Source organism: Lytechinus pictus, unplaced genomic scaffold, assembly GCF_037042905.1.
Source record: "Lytechinus pictus isolate F3 Inbred unplaced genomic scaffold, Lp3.0 scaffold_20, whole genome shotgun sequence".
NCBI classification, from domain to species: Eukaryota; Metazoa; Echinodermata; class Echinoidea; order Temnopleuroida; family Toxopneustidae; genus Lytechinus; species Lytechinus pictus.
In genome coordinates, this window is record NW_026974141.1 from 15,205,693 (window position 1) to 15,225,434 (window position 19,742).

The window sequence follows — 19,742 nt, forward strand, 5'->3', positions numbered from 1 at the left end:
TCATCATCATCATCATCACCATCATCATCATCAATCACCATCACCATCATCATCATCAATCACCATCATCATCATCATCAATCATCAATCACCATCACCATCATCATCATCAATCACCATCATCATCATCATCATCATCATCACCATCATCATCATCATCACCATCATCATCATCAATCACCATCACCATCATCATCATCAATCACCATCATCATCATCATCAATCATCAATCACCATCATCATCATCATCATCATCAATCATCATCATCATCACCATCATCATCATCAATCACCATCATCATCATCATCATCATCAATCATCAATCACCATCACCATCATCATCATCAATCACCATCATCATCATCATCATCATCATCATCATCATCACCATCATCATCAATCACCATCATCATCATCATCATCATCATCATCAATCACCATCATCATCATCATCATACGATCATCATAATAGTAACAACAATGATAATAACGGTACTGATAATTACAGTAATGATAACTGCAAACATTTATTCCAAGTAATCCTCCAAAGATACTCCTTAAAGGAAACCAAAACCCAAGAAGAGAATCAATCTTAATTGAAAGAGTAAAACAAGAGGAACAATTTAAAACAAGTTTCATCAAAATCAGTTATGGACGTTTAAAAATGGCTGATTTTGTGGACAACCCTCCATTTGTTTTGTACACAAATTTTCCCCTTTATTTTACATATTTCACATCATCTCCTCCTGACCTTGACATATGTGGTGTGAATTATATTTCCCCATGACATACGTTATGCTCAGAATGAGGCAATATGCAATTTTAAAGATAATAGGGAAAATCTGAAAAAATTGTAAACAAAACAAATGGAGAGTTGTCCACAAATTCAGCCATTTTGAAGCATGTTTGCCAATTTGAGGATACCCATAGAAAGTACAACAAGACTTTTCAAACGTCCATAACTTGCTTATTTCACAACCGATTTTGATGAAACTTGTTGTAAATTGTTCCTCTTATTTTATTCTTTCCAATAAGATTGCTTCTTTTCTTGGGTTTTGGTTTCCTATAACGAGACTTACATATACAAGAGGCTTTGGAGATCAGCAAAAGTTTCCCGAGTTATCTTCCAAATGCTATTCGAACTAAGATCCCTGAAATTGCAAACATAAGTGTAAAACTTAAGTTCATTTTCACATCGATATAAAGATGTTTTCTGTTTTCTGCCATAAGGTTATCTTATCCACTTCACACACATATATATATATACATAATAAAAAAATTAAGGAAAAGAAAACAAAGATAATGGATAAAGATAAAGTGAACGTGTTTCAAGTTATCAAACCTTAACCTCAGCCTATAAATTATAACTTGAGTTTTGTTTTATGTGTCAGTTTGTGTTTCAAGTTAGTATAGCGTTATTTTGGTATTATCAATGATTTTATGCAATCCTTACTGAAAATAACAGTGTCCCACAGTGTGTTCACAGTGTGGAATACAATGTGAAATCAACACTGTTAAATTTCAGCATTTCAACAGTGTGAATAATATATTGACATAGTCTAAAATGTGAACACGCTGTGAACAGTCGCATTGTCGAGGGGGCCCAAGGCGTGTAAATATTTTCACACTGTTGAATTTGAGCATTTAAATAGTGTGAATAATTCACTATTAGTCAGGGCCCTGTTGCAAAAAAGTTTATGTATTGATTTATGTCATGATTTATGTCACGATTTATGTCATACAGCATAAATCATGACATAAACACAAATATTGACATAAATCCGTTGCATAAAGCTTGATGTCATAAATCACGACATAAATTCATGACATAAATCCCTTTGAATGACATAAATTTATGTCGTGATTAAAATCAAGACATAAACGGCGGCTTTCCGCAAGAAGTGACTTAAGGTTAATTTTACGATTTTTTTTTAATTATGCCCTCTGTAATTTGATGATATTTTGAGTTTTACTTGGAGTTTCGAAATAATGTTTGTGTCATTGGATAGCCTAAGATGTATTCTTTCAATATTAAAAAAATTAATAATCGTAAATATTTCCCTTATTTTTATAAGCAAAGCTAGGCCTAAGCATAAAAGTTATTGTGCTTAATTTTTGAGGATATGACATTTTCCTTAATATTATAATTTAATATATCAACGTCACATGTTTTTCAAGCACCACCCCTCCCTCCCGAAATAATGATAATAACTTTGACTTTCAGTCTAGAATCGCCCCTTTTGTGCTTAATTCAGATGTGATTAAACAAGAAATTTGGTACACACATTGGATGACTTCAAGTCCGGTGTTGGCGTTGGTGTTGGAATTGCGATTGCTTCCCCTAGCTCCAAAACCTATTTTGTGTGTTAGAAATCATGTTGCCATGGTAACGGCATATTATATGACAAAAATTGGTTATATACTTTCAGTTTCAATTTCTTCATCAATTTTCAACCAATTCTCTTGGAATTTGGTTCACACATTGAGTGAGAGGTAAAGGTGTGAGAGACACATATTTTGTGTGTGTTAGAAGTTGTGTTGTCATGGTTACAACATATTATAAGCCCCAAATTGGGTAAAAATCTATTAGTTCCAACTAATTGATTAGTTTTCAACCAATGCTCATGAAATTTGGCTCACACATTGGTCTCGAGGTAAAGATATATACAGGACTTTTTTTTGCATGTGTCGGAAATCGTGTTGCCATGGTAACATTATATAATATGTCAAAAATTAGGAAAAAAGTGTATGGTTCAAACTACTTCATCAGTAATCCTCATGATTTGCTCACACATACATGTATGTCTTGGGTAAAGATGGACAAGACATATTTTTTCCCATGTGTTGGAAACTGTTGTCATGGTAACGGCGTAGGGCAGGGGTATTAATCACCTTCATTGATAGTTCTAGTTTAATTTACCCAAAAGTTTTGCTCGCTCGCAGTTTTTAGAAATTTTGCCATTTACGCCATGTCTGCCCCATAGAAATTTAAATTTCTAAAGCCATCCCCTAAACCAAAATAAAACTCCTTCACAGAGAACAATATTTGTCAGTCATCCCCAAGCCATGAACACCGATTGACAATCATGCATATATCCCTGTAATAATTTATTCATTATTTTTTATTTCTTTATAATTTCAATTGTCTATTTTATAAGCGTGTCATGGAACCCTCTTGCCAGTGCAGTTGGGGCAAGGGTTACAAATTTGAAAGCACAATGGGGCAATTTCGTCAAGAAAATATTTGACAGAAAAAATAAATAGATAAATAGGCCTAAATATTTTTTTTTTCATTTCCGACCAAAAATCTAATCAGATGGTTTGGGTTGTTTTGCCAAGATGAAATAAAAGAGATGGGTTTTTTCTTGCCCAAAACTAGCAATTGGAGATGGAGCGAGTTAGGGGGGGGGGGGGCACTTAAAAAAAATGCCCACTTATTGTCCAAATTCCAAGAGGAGTGAACATGAGGGGCCACTACTCATCAAAGCTTTGTTCCTAAATTGGGGCATGTTCATGTCACCTGTATCCCTTGATCCAAACCTCTATCACCCATCATTTATATTTTTTCATCTTTGAGCATCTGGCCATTTTCTTTCTATCTCTCTCTCATCAAATGTAATCCCCCCCAAAAAAATGCTTTATCCTCTTGTCCCCTTTCATTATCGTCCTCCCTCCGAGATTGGCCCACTATCATTCTCGGAACTTATCTCTCCAATTCTCAATACATCTATATCTGTTAATGACTCCTTCACATTTATAGTACTTTTTCTTTCCCTGTTCCCATTCTAATTCACCTCGCCCCCCCCCTCTCTCATTATTCCTTATACAGTGTAATCTTTGCATCTCTGGATCTTTCTCACTTTTATATGAAATTTTCTTTTAATTTCTCGCCCTTCCTACTTCAAATCTTCATCTCAATTATTTTCCTAATTCGACAATTTATGGGACAATATTCAGAGTTCATAAAAAACAATCATACAATTTTCTACAAATATTAATTACTATTTTTAGTAGGGAAAAAAGTGTGTTCTGAGGGGCAAATCATATTTTAATCACACCCCACCCCCTCCCGATTCAATAAAAAAAAAACGAACAAAGAGATGAAGCAAAAATAATGACATTTTATGTAAATTTATTACTTTTAAAATAAATACACACTAAAATTTGTAAAACAATGTAATCTTGTTACCTGTCCCATGTCCTTTAATCATGACTGTATAAATATGATTGAAAGGTCAAGTCCACCCCAGAAAAATGTTGATTTGAATAAAAAGAGAAAAATCAAACTAGCAAAACGCTGAAAATTTCATCAAAATCAGATGTAAAATAAAAAAGTTATGACATTTTAAAGTTTTGCTTATTTTTCACAAAACATGTGCACAACTCAAACGAGACAGTCGATGATGTCCCTTACTCACTATTTCTTTTGTTTTTCATTGTTTGAATTATACAATATTTCATTTTTTTTATAGATTTGACAATAAGGACCAACTTGACTGATCATATAGTATTAAACAATGCTCATTCCACATGTTCAGGGAGGAATTAATCGTTCTTTCACTTGACAATGAGGAGAAAAATTGAATATTCCATATTTCATACTATAAAATACCAAAGAAATAGTGAGTGTATGACGTCATCAGTCACCTCATTTGCATATCTACCAGAATGTGCATATAACTGTTTTGTGAAATTAAGCAAAACTTAAAAATGTCATTACTTTCTTATTTTACATCCGATTTTGATGAAATTTTCAGCGTTTTGCTTGTTGGATTTTTCTCTTTTTATTCAAATCAACTGTTTGTTGGGGGTGGACTTGTCCTTTAAAGAGGTACATGGATTCAAATAAAACATATTATTTATATCCTAAATGAATACAATACATGTACCTCAATCAAGTGTACAACTACAAACATGATACATAATAATACATCTTTAAAAACAAGAATAACTAAATCCTATTTTTATGCTTAATAAATATTTTCATTTAAAAGAGACAAAGATTTATGTAATATCATGAAGAGGAACTCACAGTGATGTTATTTATTCTTCTCCTTTTCTCCTCTTCCACCCCTCCTCTTCTTTTTCTTCTTCATCTTCTTTTCCTCCTCATTTTTGGTTGTCTTCTTTTCTACTTATAATTCATTTGTATTATTATGACCTATCATCATTAACATTATAATAATTTTATGATAACAATCATAAAAAGATATCCACAATGTCAATATAATGATTATTATCTCTGAAAAAATGAAAATTAGTACTTTTGCTAATTTTCAAATCTTAAAGCGAATACTTCAGGGTACAACCAGATAGTTCCCTTGCCATGTGCAACCAGGTCCATGTCGTCACGTCTTCAACAGTCTTGACTCTTGAATAATCTGAAATTATAAGAATAATAAGTGAAAACAACTTTAGCAACTCAACTTTATAATAGTAGAGTGTTCACATACATGTGCATGTATGATGTATCTCTTCAAGATTATGAAAGAGCCTTTTGAGATTGCAATCACAGGCTTAAATAAAAAAAATGTATATAATGTAAAATAAAAAATGGGTTAATAGTCTCCGAATATTATTTTGTATACCCTTATATGGTTGTAAGAATATATTTCATTTCAATCAAGTCATTGGAGAAAATGTTCATATTTGGCGAAAAAATACAACAACACAAAATTGAGGTCAAGGTCATGTTTATGTTATCAACTTGCGACCTCTCCCTTCTACTCCTACCACTATTTTATTCCTAAATGCACTTATATTGTGTTTATGCTTGTAAGCTCACATTGTTAGTCTCTTTGTTGAGATGAATTGTATGAGATGAATTGTAAAAGAGATTCATATTTGAAAATGAATGATATATAACAGTACATCACATTTACAACCGCTCTTAAAAACAATAAAAAAAATTAGAATAAATATTACCGTATAGTATACTTGTATTTACAAGTAGAATATTCAATAAACACAACTTTATATAAAAACTTACCTTCATACTAAAAGAGATTTCTTGTTCAATGGCACACAGTGGCAGAGTGTCTGGACTTCCATCTCCTTCCAGTTGCAATCCCCCTCTTTATTTCTACCTCTTCTCACCGTTTGTGTGGTTCAACTGTTAGGAAAGTGAATACAAAATTTTTAATAGTGACATATGAGAATGAATTCATATTTACATTTTGAATAAACAACTGAAGTTCCTTCTTTAAAAAAAATATTTTAATCATTACAGATTTTGTCAAATATATTTGACAGGGGTGTTGGGACAGTTTCACTGGCTATTTTCAGAACTGTGTAAAAATTAATTCTATCCATGAGTGCATTGAGAATACTAATCAAAGGCAAATAAGGTCTAGTCATTCAACCTTGAAATGGTTTGATGAAAACACTAAGAAGGTTCAAATTTGAACCTTAGGGGTTGGTACAATAAGGAGTGCCAATGAGCGCAATTATGCTCATTTGTGCACCTTTATGGGTGTAGCAGATTTGAACCATGTAATAAAGGTTAAAAGATTTGAACATTTTTAATGTTTAAGTAATACTATTATGCACCTTTAAAGGTAAAATGTTGCCCCTTTTATTGTGCAAACGAACATTTCTGGGTGCAAACAATAATGACAAGGTCAATTTTTGCACCTTTATCACTTAGGATGCAATATTGCAAGGAGAGTACAAGTGTTTCATTAAGGCTTCAAATTCCTTTTTTCTGTTAGAAAAATATGTTAGAAAAATGATTTACACACGCAATATGTGAATACTTCTAATGAAGATAGGTTTTGATAGGTAAGAAAATTGTAGGCCTTATAATTCTATTATTTATACAAAAATTCAAATTGCCAAGGTTTTTTTTCTAAAAAAAAGCACCCCTTTAATAATTTATCTGAAAAATCCTTTAGAGTAAATAGGTAAAGGAAATAGAAAATAGTATAAAAAATTCTTGATAACAGTCACCAAGAGAATTTCAATTATCATGGTTATTTTTATCCACAGATCAGAAACCAAATCTTGTAGTTTCTCCAAACATATTACTTGTGCATTGGTTTAAAATTAATAGAAAAGGCATTTGATAAGGTTTTTAACCTGTTAAACAAATCAAAGAACTAAAATGTGCACTATATCCTCAGAAGTGTATTAAACTTAGCAAACAGGTAGCTTGTCTACAGGCCAGCAGCCAGCTTGCAGAGAATATATTCAAATCAGAAAACACAGAGGATACATACATGTAGATCTCTTTTTTTTTACTGCATGTTCAACTCATTGCTTTTGTTAAAAATTGGAAGAGTCTAAAATATAAATCGAAGATGTACATTAATATCTATATTAGATATCAACATACAATGTAGTCATCAGTCTCATCAGACAAGTTTTTTGTGAAATTACATGTCTTTTCAGTTCAGTGTTTAAATTAATTAGTTCAGTGCGTAATTCTTCTCCCCCCCCCCCTTCTTTCCCATCCTGTTCAGTAGTCTCCAGTCTTTGTTAACACAGAGGGTGTCCCAGGGTTTTCTATATTATTTTATCACAATACACACCAATCATTTCATTTTTTTTTGCTTAACAGAGAGGGACCCCCCCCCCCCAACTCGCTCCTAGGGCTAGGGTCTAATACTCTACATGTTATTGTAGTGCACATCTTCCAACTGATGAATCTTGACTAGATCTAGGCCTCTACCCCTGTCATTAGAAAACAATATTAGAGCTAGACTACCCTATTCCATAGCTCTATCATAAACCCAGGGGGCTCCACCACCGTAGCGTAGGCAGCAGAGGCCCCGCCTTCCAAAGGTCTAAGTTAGAACCTACAGTGCTAGACTCAATTTGAATTTTAATGTCAGAGTTAAGAAGGCAGGCTAAAGATTAGACATAGAATGGATCTAGAGTAACATTTGTAGTTCTAGTAGATCCATAGTGTTAGATAATCTATGATAGATAGGCCCTACAAATGATTAGCTTACTAATGATGCAAAGACAGTTTCAATTTTGGGCCCTAGAATATACAAATAAATTACAAGCAATCGCTCGTTCTGCCTGAGCTACATCTATTTCAGATCTCTTGTATTGCTAAACTAGATTGGGTCCCGAATTAGGTCTCGATTTTGATCTATAATAAAAGCATGAATGGAAGGAACCCAAGCCAGACCCGGTCCAGGGGCAGGGCTGCACCACCTCATTCCCTGGCCAGAACCAAGGCCCAAACCGGGGTAGGCCTACATGTAGATCTAGTAAAGCAGTAATACAATGGTAGAGCCAGCTCGGCTAACCAAGACAAATTAAAATTTCTTAGATCTAGATCTAGACCTGGGAGGTCTAGTGACTAGTCTAAGTCTAACTAAGACCCTAGATAGAAAACTAGATCAGAATATATCTACTGACTACTGCAGATCTAGACTAGAACTTAAAAGGGGCCAAGCTAATAAAGCTAATATAGGCTTTGGGCCTGGCCCTGTCTACCTCAGGCGAGGGCTCGTATACTATAGGCTCCAATACACTTCACTACCGCTACCCTCCACTCAACCTATCTCATTTGTATCTGATAGTGGAGCGGACGGTAGCGGTAGTGAAGTACGTACTATCTATAGTGGAGCCTATACATGTACGAACCCTCGCTTGAGGTAGGCCATACCTAGGCTCTACTCTCTAGCCTAATTCTTTTTTATCTACTAACATAGGCTCTGTTATAACTTATTATAGGTCTGGCCTGGCTAGGCCCTAACTTATTCTTACTTAGTTTGTCTTAGACTTTACTGAGGGCTAGAAAGTCTAGGGCCTGGCTCTGACGCGACGGTCAGTGAGTGACAGAGCTGGATAGACTCTAGTCTAGGCCCTAACTAGAGGGTCTAGACTAGTCTAGTCGAATCTAACATTAGGCCTAGACTAGATCTAACTTGTTAACGTTAGAATTTAGACTCTAGAAAGACTACCAATATACTGACTAGATTTAGAATTTTCCAGAAAGGGCGGGGGTGCTCTAAAAAAAACCTTAAAAATCAATGTCTAATATGTCGTGAAGATGAATTAAAACTGTTTTCTGTCGGTGTTCATTCCGCGCATGTTCATCCGACATGCATGTTCATCCGACACGCATGTTCATCCGACACAGGAACCTTAAAAACAATGTCCAATGTCGTGAAGATCATTTAAAACTGTTTTCTGACGGTGTTGATTCTATGCATTATTTGTCTGTGTCAGACGCCGGAACCTCCGGCTAGCACTGCCGGCGTTGTACGGCTAAAAGCAGCCGGAGAGTTTACAAGCAATCATTGCATAAAATTGACGGCGATAATGATTAATTTAAAATATCTCTTTATACTAAGAAACTTTAATTTTTAGTCAGAACGTGAGATAGATCTATTATCTATGATATATAACAATGAAATTGGATACATACCAAAATATGCCTCTATCCCGTCAAAATGGGAAGCCGATGACCCTTTTTCGCAAGAACTTGCTGCGGCTGAAAAATGACAACTTATGCCAAGTTTATGTCAACAGGCTCTCGTTCATCGACTATTCAGTTTATGTAATGATGATTAAGGACGTTCCACAGTTATGTTTGTACGCATCATGATCTGCGCATATTTTACACTCTGCGCGCTGACGTCACAATGAATGAACAGGTGATTAATTAGCTGCAGGTTTGAGCTGATTTTTCTCATCTTCTGCACTTTAACTGCAGATCCTATGTGTTATTTCATGAAACTAAAAAATTGAATTATTCCATGGACCATTCAAAAAAAATTCTCTACAATTTCAAAATACTTTACTCTGCAGTGCTGCCAAGAATCACGAATATTACCCCGAGTTTGAATATATAGCACATAGATACAAAGCATTCGGCGCATTTTTGGTGTTTTAAAAAGCACATTTTTCTCTAATAAAAATGCTGATAGTTTAAAAACAAGCACATGAACCCCTATTTTTTAATGTTTGTACCTCTTAGGTATACCTTCCTCTACAACTCTGCAAATTTTGGTGAAAATGACATGGATTTTGAATAAAGTGCAGCATATATTGTACGTTTGTAGTTTGTTACTGAAATTTCACATTTTTTAGATTGGGATTTTGTTATCTTTTACGCCATTTTTAAGAACTGGCAGTGCTGTTAAACTTAAAATTGCAAACAAATAGCACTATAAATAGATTCTCCATTCTAATGTTACAATTATTAACTCTCTTGCGAAATTTGATGACTTTTTCATGTATTTTGACTGAGTAATAGAGGTTTAAACTCATTGTAGTAATCTTGGGCGGTCTAAAAATGCCAAATTCGTTTGAATGCGCAATTCTTAAGAATATCAATTTGGGTGAACTTTGAAGCTCTATAGCAAAAAATCAAGCACATGGACCTATGTTAATTTTTGCATATTTCGAATATTAAGGTTCTAAAGTATCTATGAGCAAAGTTTGGTGAAAATGACATGGATTTCACTTTAACTGTGGAACGTCCTTAAATCGCGTCATAAGCTAAAACAATACATAAATATTTTTATGCAACAGAATTTATGTCAACGGCATAAGCTATGCATGATTTTATGTCATGATCGAAATTTATGTCATAATGACATAAATTTTTTTGCAACAGGGCCAGGTTTCATATAATATTTTGACATCCTCTTGTTCAAATGAGTGACTCTTGAGTTTTAGGACGAGAGTCAGATTAATTTTGTTTGTCCCTACCTAGTTCTCATAATAACTGATTTTGGGGGTCAACCGCAAACAAATTGCAATAGAATTTTTTTCACCACATTGCATTTCCCTGAAGTCCCCAAAATGACATACTAAAAGTCCAGAAAAATCCCAGTAGTGGAAAGACGTCTAATTTGCATAAATCCAAAATGGCCGCCAAATTTTCAGAAAATTTGAATTTTCGTACATAGATTTTGATATGAACATTTAATTGCCACAAAATTAGTGTCATATGAAAGAGAAATAAATTTCCTATAATTTGGTACTATTTATAGGGGATAAATAAATAATTTGGCTGAGATTTTTTAGTAGAAACCTGCATTTTTGTCATTTTTTCCCAAAAATTGAAAATTTTGGAAATACATGATTTTACATAAATCTAAGAAAAATAAAGCAATTACCTTGAAATGTTCTAGAAAACTTTATTGATATACTATTATTACGTGGATGCAATTTTAAATTGGTACCATTCTTTTTAACAAATTTATAAGGTATCAAAGTTGACTACTCAAATTTCACAAATGTCGCGTTTTGTAAGCATTTTCGTTGACTAATATGTATAACGTATCTAGTGTATACAGTACAGTAGTTAAAAATTGTATGCATCTATCTATGCTTTTTAAACACTTAGTTAAGCTTAGGCTTTTCTCTATCAGCTACATAAAAAGGGCTGGCACATTGACGCCTACCCCTCTCAGGGGGCTCACAGGGCTGTCAAAGTCACGCCCTCTGGCTATATCATGTTGTACAGTGTGTATCAAAATTAACGCAACCACATTTTATTTCCAATTTGTGAAAAGTTTGTTGGCTTTATAGTCCAGGAAAATTTACTGATTTAGGGGGTCAACCACAAACAAATTTAAACAGATTTTTTTTACCACAATGCATTTCCTTGAAGTCCCCAAAATTTCATACTAAAAGTGTTTCTAAAATCCATGTAGTGGAAATACGTCTTATTTGCATAAATTAAAAATGGCGGCCATCGTAAGAATTTTCAGTAATGATTATTTATAGTAGTATAAACATTTGTCTGATCATAGCACTTTAAAAAAATATGATTAAAGCATTTACCTTTCACCAGTGTTATATCGTACCATAGGCTTTGTATCAAAATTAGGATGCAAGTCAGATTTGGCCTCTGCTGACCTCTAGAGGTCAATGACATTAAGGTCAACGACCTCAAATGTCAAAAAATTGATGTTTTGCATCATTAGCTCATGATAAATATAGTAATAATGCAAACAAAATTATTATTAAATATTGACTTTCAAGGTAACCTGATATTCTAGGAAAAACTTTGTGTATCATAAATGTTGACCTTTGACCCTGGAGCACTGGCAAAGGTCAATAAACTTAACATATCACAATATTGACACTAATTAGCATACTTATGATAAACAGGCCTCTCGTGAAAAAAATGCAATACAATTTATTTCAGCACAATGCATTTCCATGAAGTCTCCAAAATGACATACTAAAAGTCCAGAAAAATCCATGTAGTGGAAAGATATCTAGTTTGCATAAATCCAAAATGGAGGCCATCGTGAGAATTTTTCATTTTTAGAAATAATAGTAAAAGCACTGGTCTGATCATAGCACTTAAAAAAATAACGATAAAAGCATTTAACTTTCACCAGTGTTATATCTTACTGTAGGCTTCATTTAAAAATTCCAATGCAATTCAGATTTGACCTCTCCTGACCTCTTGAGGACAATGACCTTAAGGCCGATGACTTAAAATTATTGATGTTTTGCATCCAGAGTTCTTGATTAGCATATTTATGTTATATCAAATTATGTTTGAAATTTGAGGATCTCTAAACAAATTTGACCTTAAAATGTAAAAGTATTGGTACTCGGCATCACTGGTTGATATGGTAAATTGATGTTTTAAGGTAACTGACCTGTCACTTTCCTCAGCAGTCAAATGTTGAGATCTGCAATCTTTACCCAAATGATCTGTTAAATATAACAAAACTATATCTGCATAGTTGTAACTCTAGGGGCACGTTTCATAAAGAGTAACTTTGCCATTATGGCAACTACCATGGCATTAGGGTTCAGCAGCCAATCAAAATCAAGGTTACCATGGTATTTGTCATAATGGCAACGTTACAACAGTTGTAACTCTTTATGAAATGGGCCCCAGGTTTTTTTTTGGCTAGTACATTCCTGACTAAGGTTAGAGCATTGGGAGGTTTTGAAATGATATGTGAAATGCCTCAATTATTTTTTTTTGCAATTATCATTTATGTATACATCCCGAGAGACTTGCAGGTTTTCCTATTTGGCTAGATTGTAACCTGGTGTATTTGCTCTTTAGAAGGGACTCGGAGATGCAGCTTACCACGATGCTGGTTGGTACTGCACTTCTCTTCCCATAACTTGCACATAGTCATAATGGTGACTGTCAGAGGTTGGACAGAATTAAAAATGTATTTCCTAGATTTTAGCCTTTTTCAACTAGTTTGGCATCATAGATTTGATGGACGCTATATCTTCACGGAGAGCTCTGTGGTATATAGCTACTGATCTGCGTATATCAGATGGACAATACCTGACAGGACATACAGACTCTTCACATTTTCGGGCTTCAGATAGTTTGTGATAGTCCCACAAGTGTTGTCTATAGAGGTAGACGTGTCCAAGACAGCACATGCATACTCTTGTAGTAGAGTATTGGTGGAGGGGTTTGTCAGTTCCGGAGAAGGTTATTATTATGGATCCTCACTTTCCCCCTTCACTCTTAATGTGACTGATCAAGGGAGACACCAAGATATATTGCATGGTCGCAGTGCTGGAATGGAATTCAAACCATAGGTTGTTTTGAATTTCCTCAAAGCCTGAGGATTATGGGCATGAAACAAGCTAACCTTGGTCTTTGGGTTTGAAGACTGGACTCAAGCAAGAACACTACCCTGAGAGAGTCAATTCTTTTGAATTCTTTACCTGCTGGTCTTCCTGTTGAGATCCATAAAGAGATGTCTGTTTTCTAGAAGAAGTTTGATGAGTTTGATCAAATGAATGTCATCAATGATTTGTATAGTTGTAAGAGTAGACCACAGTATCAGATGCAGCTGCTAATTCAACAAAATTTTCTACACCCGTTAGTTAGTTACCGTATTAAGTCGGAAGTCCTCAGTGAACTGAGTGTGGTTGAGAACCTAGCCTGCATATTATTTCCAAAGTTAAAAAACCAGCCTGGTTATGAATATGATATGTTGTTCTATAATGGGAACATCTTTTTGTTTAGGATGAGATGCTCAATTAGCTTGTAGAGATATCAGAATAGGGCGACTGGCCTGTAGTTTTTAGGCACATTTGGATCTTTCCCAGGTTTGAGGAATTACTTTAGCCTTCCTGTGGGACTGTGTAGCACATTGTGAAACAGGCTGACAAGCCATTCTTAAGTATGGAAGCTTAAGGTGTTCAAATAATTATCTCGTCCTGTCTACATATCTTAAGGAAAAAAGATAAGATGACGAAATCTCGGATCTCGTTATGTCTAAATCCTGTGGGAGAGATGATCAGACGACAAGATCTTGGATCTCGTCTTGTCTACATCCTGTAGGAGAGATGATCAGATGACAAGATCTGTGATCTCGTCATGTGTACATCTTTTAGAAATGATGATCAGATGGCAAGATCTCAAATCTCGTCATGTCTACATCCTGTAAGAGAGATGATCAGATGGCAAGATCTGGGATCTCGTCATGTCTACATCTCTGAAGGAAAAGGATAAGATGACAATTTCTTAGATCTGATCATCTCTCCCACAAAATGTAAAAAATGGCGAGATCCAAGGTCTTGCCATCTGATCATCTCTCACACAAGATGTTGACATGACGAGATCTAAGATATTGTCATCTTATCCTTTTCCATAAGAGATGTAGACATGACGAGATGATTAAATGAACATCTGGGCGGCAGATCAAAATGTTTCATTTACCCAGAGGGTGTCACCGAAGCGTGCTGTCTTTCCCTTCTTTGTTCCTTCAATTTCAATATCCAGGTGAAGTCTCCATTGGACTGGTCACTTGGAAGATATACACTTTGGTGTAGCTTGTACTGGGTTGTTCTATTCAGCAGAAGCTGGATAGTAAACTAGTTATGTTTAATATTCTAAGTACACTGACCTTTGAAAGTTTCAGGGTTAAAGGTCACAACTTTTAATACTCGGACATTTTCTCATGTATCAAGGGACCTTACAAGTTAAAATTACTAGTAACTATTCTCACAATCTAACAATGTGTAAAACGAATTATCATAATGCAAAACATAATTTTTTTATGATATTCCGACGTCAATAATCCTTTAGGTCATTGCCTCTAGATTTCAGCACAGGTCAAATCTGAATTGCATCCGATTTTTAAAATGAAACCTATGATAAAATATAACGGTGATGAAAGTTTAATGCTTTAATCATATTCTTAGTGTTATGATCAGACCAGTGTTTGTACTACTACGATTAATCATTTTGGATCACTTTTGATGCAAATTAGACGCTTTTCCACCACTTGGATTTTTCTGGACTTTTTGTATGTCATTTTGGAGACTTTATGGAGATGCCTTGTGTTGAAATAAATAGTATTATAATTTTTACACCTTGAGGCCTGTTTATCATAAAACAGTGATGCTTAGAGTCAGTATTCCAAAATGTTAAGTTTATTGACCCTTTCTAGCTCTCCAGTGTTCAAAGGTCAAACTTTATAACCCACCAAATTCTTTCTAAAATATCAGGACACCTCGGAAGTCAATATTAAATAACTTTGTTTTCATTATTACTATTTTTATCATTAGCTAATGATGCAAAACATCAATTTTTTGATATTTTGAGGTCATTGACCTTAATGTATTTGACCTCTACAGATCAGCGGAGGTCAAATCAGACTTGCATCCTAATTTTGAAATGAAGCATATGGTAAGATATAACACTGCTGAAAGTTCAATGCTTCAATAATAATTATTAAAAGTGCTTTGATCAGACCAGTGATTGTACTAATAATCATGAAAAGTTTTCATGATGGTCGCCATTTTGGATTTATGCAAATTAGACGTCTTTCCACTACATGGATTTTTTTGAACTCTTAGTATGTCATTTTGGTGACTTCATGGAAATGCATCGTGCTCAACTTAATTGTATTGCAATTTTTACACTAGACACCTGTTCATCAATCAGAGATGCTGCGTGTCAATATTATAAATGTTAAGGTCATTGACCTTTTCCAGCCCTCTAGGGTCAAAGGTCAAGATTTATAACCCACCAAATTCTTTCTAAAATATCAAGATACCTTGAAAGTCAATATTGAATCTATTTGTTTTCATTATAACCATATTTATTATGTACTAATGATGCAAAACATCAATTTTCTGATATTTATAGGTCATTGACCTTAAGGTCATTGACCTCTAGAGGTCAGCGGAAATCAAATTTGACTTGCATCCTGATTTTAAAATGAAGCCTATGGTAAGATATAACACTGGTGAAAGTTTCATGCTTTTATCATAATTTTTGAAAGTGCTATGATCAGAACAATGTTTGTATTACTATCAATAAACATAAACAATTCTCATGATAGCCGCCATTTCGGATTTATGCAAATTAGACATCTTTCCACTAAATGGATTTTTCTGGACTTTTAGTATGTCATTTTGGTGACTTCATGGAAATGCATCGCACTCAAATTAATTGTATTGCAATTTTTACACTAGGAGCCTGTTCATAAATCAGAGATGCTACGTGTTAACATTCTAAAATTTTAAGGTCATTGACCTTTTCCAGCTCTCCAGGGTCAAAGGTCAAGACTTATAACCCACCAAATTCTTTCTAAAATATCAAGATACCTTGAAAGTCAATATTGAATCTATTTGTTTTCATTATAACCATATTTATTATTTACTAATAATGCAAAACATCAATTTTCTTATATTTATAGGTCATTGACCTTAAGGTCATTGACCTCTAGAGGTCAGCGGAAATCAAATTTGACTTGCATCCTGATTTTAAAATGAAGCCTATGGTAAGATATAACACTGGTGAAAGTTTCATGCTTTTATCATAATTTTTGAAAGTGCTATGATCAGAACAATGTTTGTATTACTATCAATAAACATAAACAATTCTCATGATAGCCGCCATTTCGGATTTATGCAAATTAGACATCTTTCCACTAAATGGATTTTTCTGGACTTTTAGTATGTCATTTTGGTGACTTCATGGAAATGCATCGCACTCAAATTAATTGTATTGCAATTTTTACACTAGGAGCCTGTTCATAAATCAGAGATGCTACGTGTCAACATTCTAAAATTTTAAGGTCATTGACCTTTTCCAGCTCTCCAGGGTCAAACGTCAAGACTTATAACCAACCAAATTCTTTCTAATATATCAAGACACCTTGAAAATCAATATTGAATCATTTTGTTTTCATTAAACCATATTTTTTTGTACTAATGATGCAAAACATCAATTTTCTGATATTTAAAGGTCATTGACCTTGAGTTCATTGACCTCTAGAGGTCAGCGGAGGTCAAATTTGACTTGCATTCCGATTTTAGAATGAAGCCTATGGTAAGATATAACACTGGTGAAAGTTTCATGCTTTTATCATAATTTTTGAAAGTGCTATGATCAGAACAATGTTTGTATTACTATCAATAATCATCCAAAATTTGTACGGTAGCCGCCATTTTGGATTTATGCAAATTAGACATCTTTCCACTAAATGGATTTTGGGGACTTCATGGAAATGCATTGCGTTGAAAAAAATTCTATTGCAATTTGTTTGCGGTCAAACCTTATTTTTCCTGGACTATATGTGAACACACAGTAATCACTTTGTATGATACTGTGTTCTTTCTAGCAGTGATATTCCCATCTAATTCATAATATTGAAGATCACTGCATCTTGGAATCTCTTTCTTTTCCAATTAGTGATTGAATTTCTTGGCAATATCTTGATTGGTATACTCCGACACAAAATGCACATCAAATGACAATTTCAAGGGCCACATTAAAATATTTTTGCGAAGTGGGAACAATTTCATATTTGATTACGTACTTTAGAGGCGACGCGTGACGTCACAAAAAGAGAAGTCGCCCGGGCCGCATTGACAGTATCTCGCACAAAGATCTCGCACGCAGTTACCCAAGCGATCTCCCGCAAGACTTGCATGGAACGATGTCAGAGACTCCAACACTCCCGCTTTCGGCGGGAGATCTCCCGCCGAAAGCCCTTTTTGGCAAAATCTCCAGTTCTCCCGCTTGAGATTTTATATCTCCCGTCCAGGCCCTGTGTCTCCCGCTTTAAATGATCTTTCTCCCGACTAAACACCTTTTTAAAAACCGGAATGAAATTTTCTTATCCAAGACGATATTAAAGTATAAAACTTAAAGGGGAATCCAGCCTTGGCCATTAAATGTTGTGTTGGGAAGGAGAAAAATAAATTAAACAGAATGGTGAAAGTTTGAAAGAAATCGGACAAGCAATAAGAAAGTTATAGCTGCTTTAAAATTGAGACCACTAATACTATGTACATTTCAAATTGGCAACTGGGTAAGTAAATTATGACAAGGGGCAAGGACAACTTTCCCATAGGCCATGTACTTTATTATCAGGGATTTGTGGTTTTCTCCTAAGTACCCATTCCCCTGGGGCAGTAATCTAAATATAACCCAGGTAGTATATTGTCTTATGTCCTCATGAAAGAAAAATATAATTTGAAATAAAACTTTTGGGGAAAATGACATTTTAGCCATAATATGTATTGGAGTACATGGAAGAGTAGTCATTGCCTTACATCACTATGACATCCCATATGCGTCCAATTTGAAGTCTCCATGGGTATAGTGATTACCAATATTTACAACTTTTAAAAATTCATAACTTTCTTGTTGTTTGTCCAATATTGATCAAACTTTCACCGATCAACTTGTCTGATTTTTCTTTTCCTTATAAAATCAAGTTTTTATTTGGGTTGGATTCCCCTTTAAGTAAAGCGTCAAGTCTCTCCCATTGGCGCGCCCCGCTGGGGTGCTTGGAGCAATCTTACTCCAGAGATAATCAAGTATTGAGACAAGATGGATGGAAATGTCAACTTTAAGGCCGTGAGGTAGTATGTTTTCACTGTTTGATACGGATAAAGTTATCACAAAATGTATGATTTTGTAGATGTTTATCAATTTCATATGCATGCCTGTATAATGATATATGATAAGTTTTATTAAGTTTTATCAAGCCAAAATGTATGATTTGATTTTTTGCATTGTTCATTACTTTAGCACCCTCCTAGTTCGTGCAGATGGGGGGGGGGGGGGTGTTGCACCCACAAATGTAATAACGCCCACAAATGTAATAACGCCCACAGATGTAATAACACTTTACCCACAAATGTAATAACGCCCACAAATGTAATAACACTTTACCCACAAATGTAATAATTTCACCCACAAATGTAATAATGCACTTTACCCACAAATGTAATAATTTTTGATCGCCCACAAATGTAATAATGACTTTACCCACAAATGTAATAAATTTGAAGGGATTTTTGGCGAATCCGTTCTAAACCCAAAATCCTATAGTAATGCGTTCATATAGCACAAAAGTGCAAAGTGTTTTTTCCAGACGTTAATTAAACATCATAGTACAAGTCCAAAGTCTTTTTCCAGACCCGGTTGTTTCAAAATTATAATATACGTCCAAAGTCTTTTTTCCAGACCCGGTTAATTCCAAATTTATAATGCAAGTTCAAAGTCTTTTTTTCAGACCCGGTTGTTTCAAAAATTATAATATAAGTCCAAAGTATTTTTTCTAGACCCGGTTGTTTAAAAAATTATGATATACGTCCAAAGTCTTTTTTCCAGACCCTGTTGTTTAAAAAATTATAATATATGTCCAAAGTCTTTTTTCCAGACCCGGTTGTTAAAAAAATTATAATGCAAGTCCAAAGTTTTTTTTTCAGACCCGGTCGTTTAAAACATTAGAATATAAATCCAAAGTCTTTTTTCCAGACCCGGTTGTTTCAAAAATTATAATATACGTCCAAAGTCTTTTT

General features: G+C 34.4%; 1 long non-coding RNA gene across 1 annotated transcript; it reads right to left on the reverse strand.

The window, feature by feature from the left end:
• Positions 1-5,305: 5,305 nt before the first annotated feature.
• On the reverse strand, positions 5,306-9,478 carry LOC135157876 (uncharacterized). The gene is made up of 3 exons (XR_010296792.1): positions 9,388-9,478; positions 5,992-6,114; positions 5,306-5,383 (listed from the first exon to the last, which is right to left on the reverse strand). It is a non-coding gene; the product is annotated as an uncharacterized LOC135157876 (long non-coding RNA).
• Positions 9,479-19,742: the final 10,264 nt, after the last annotated feature.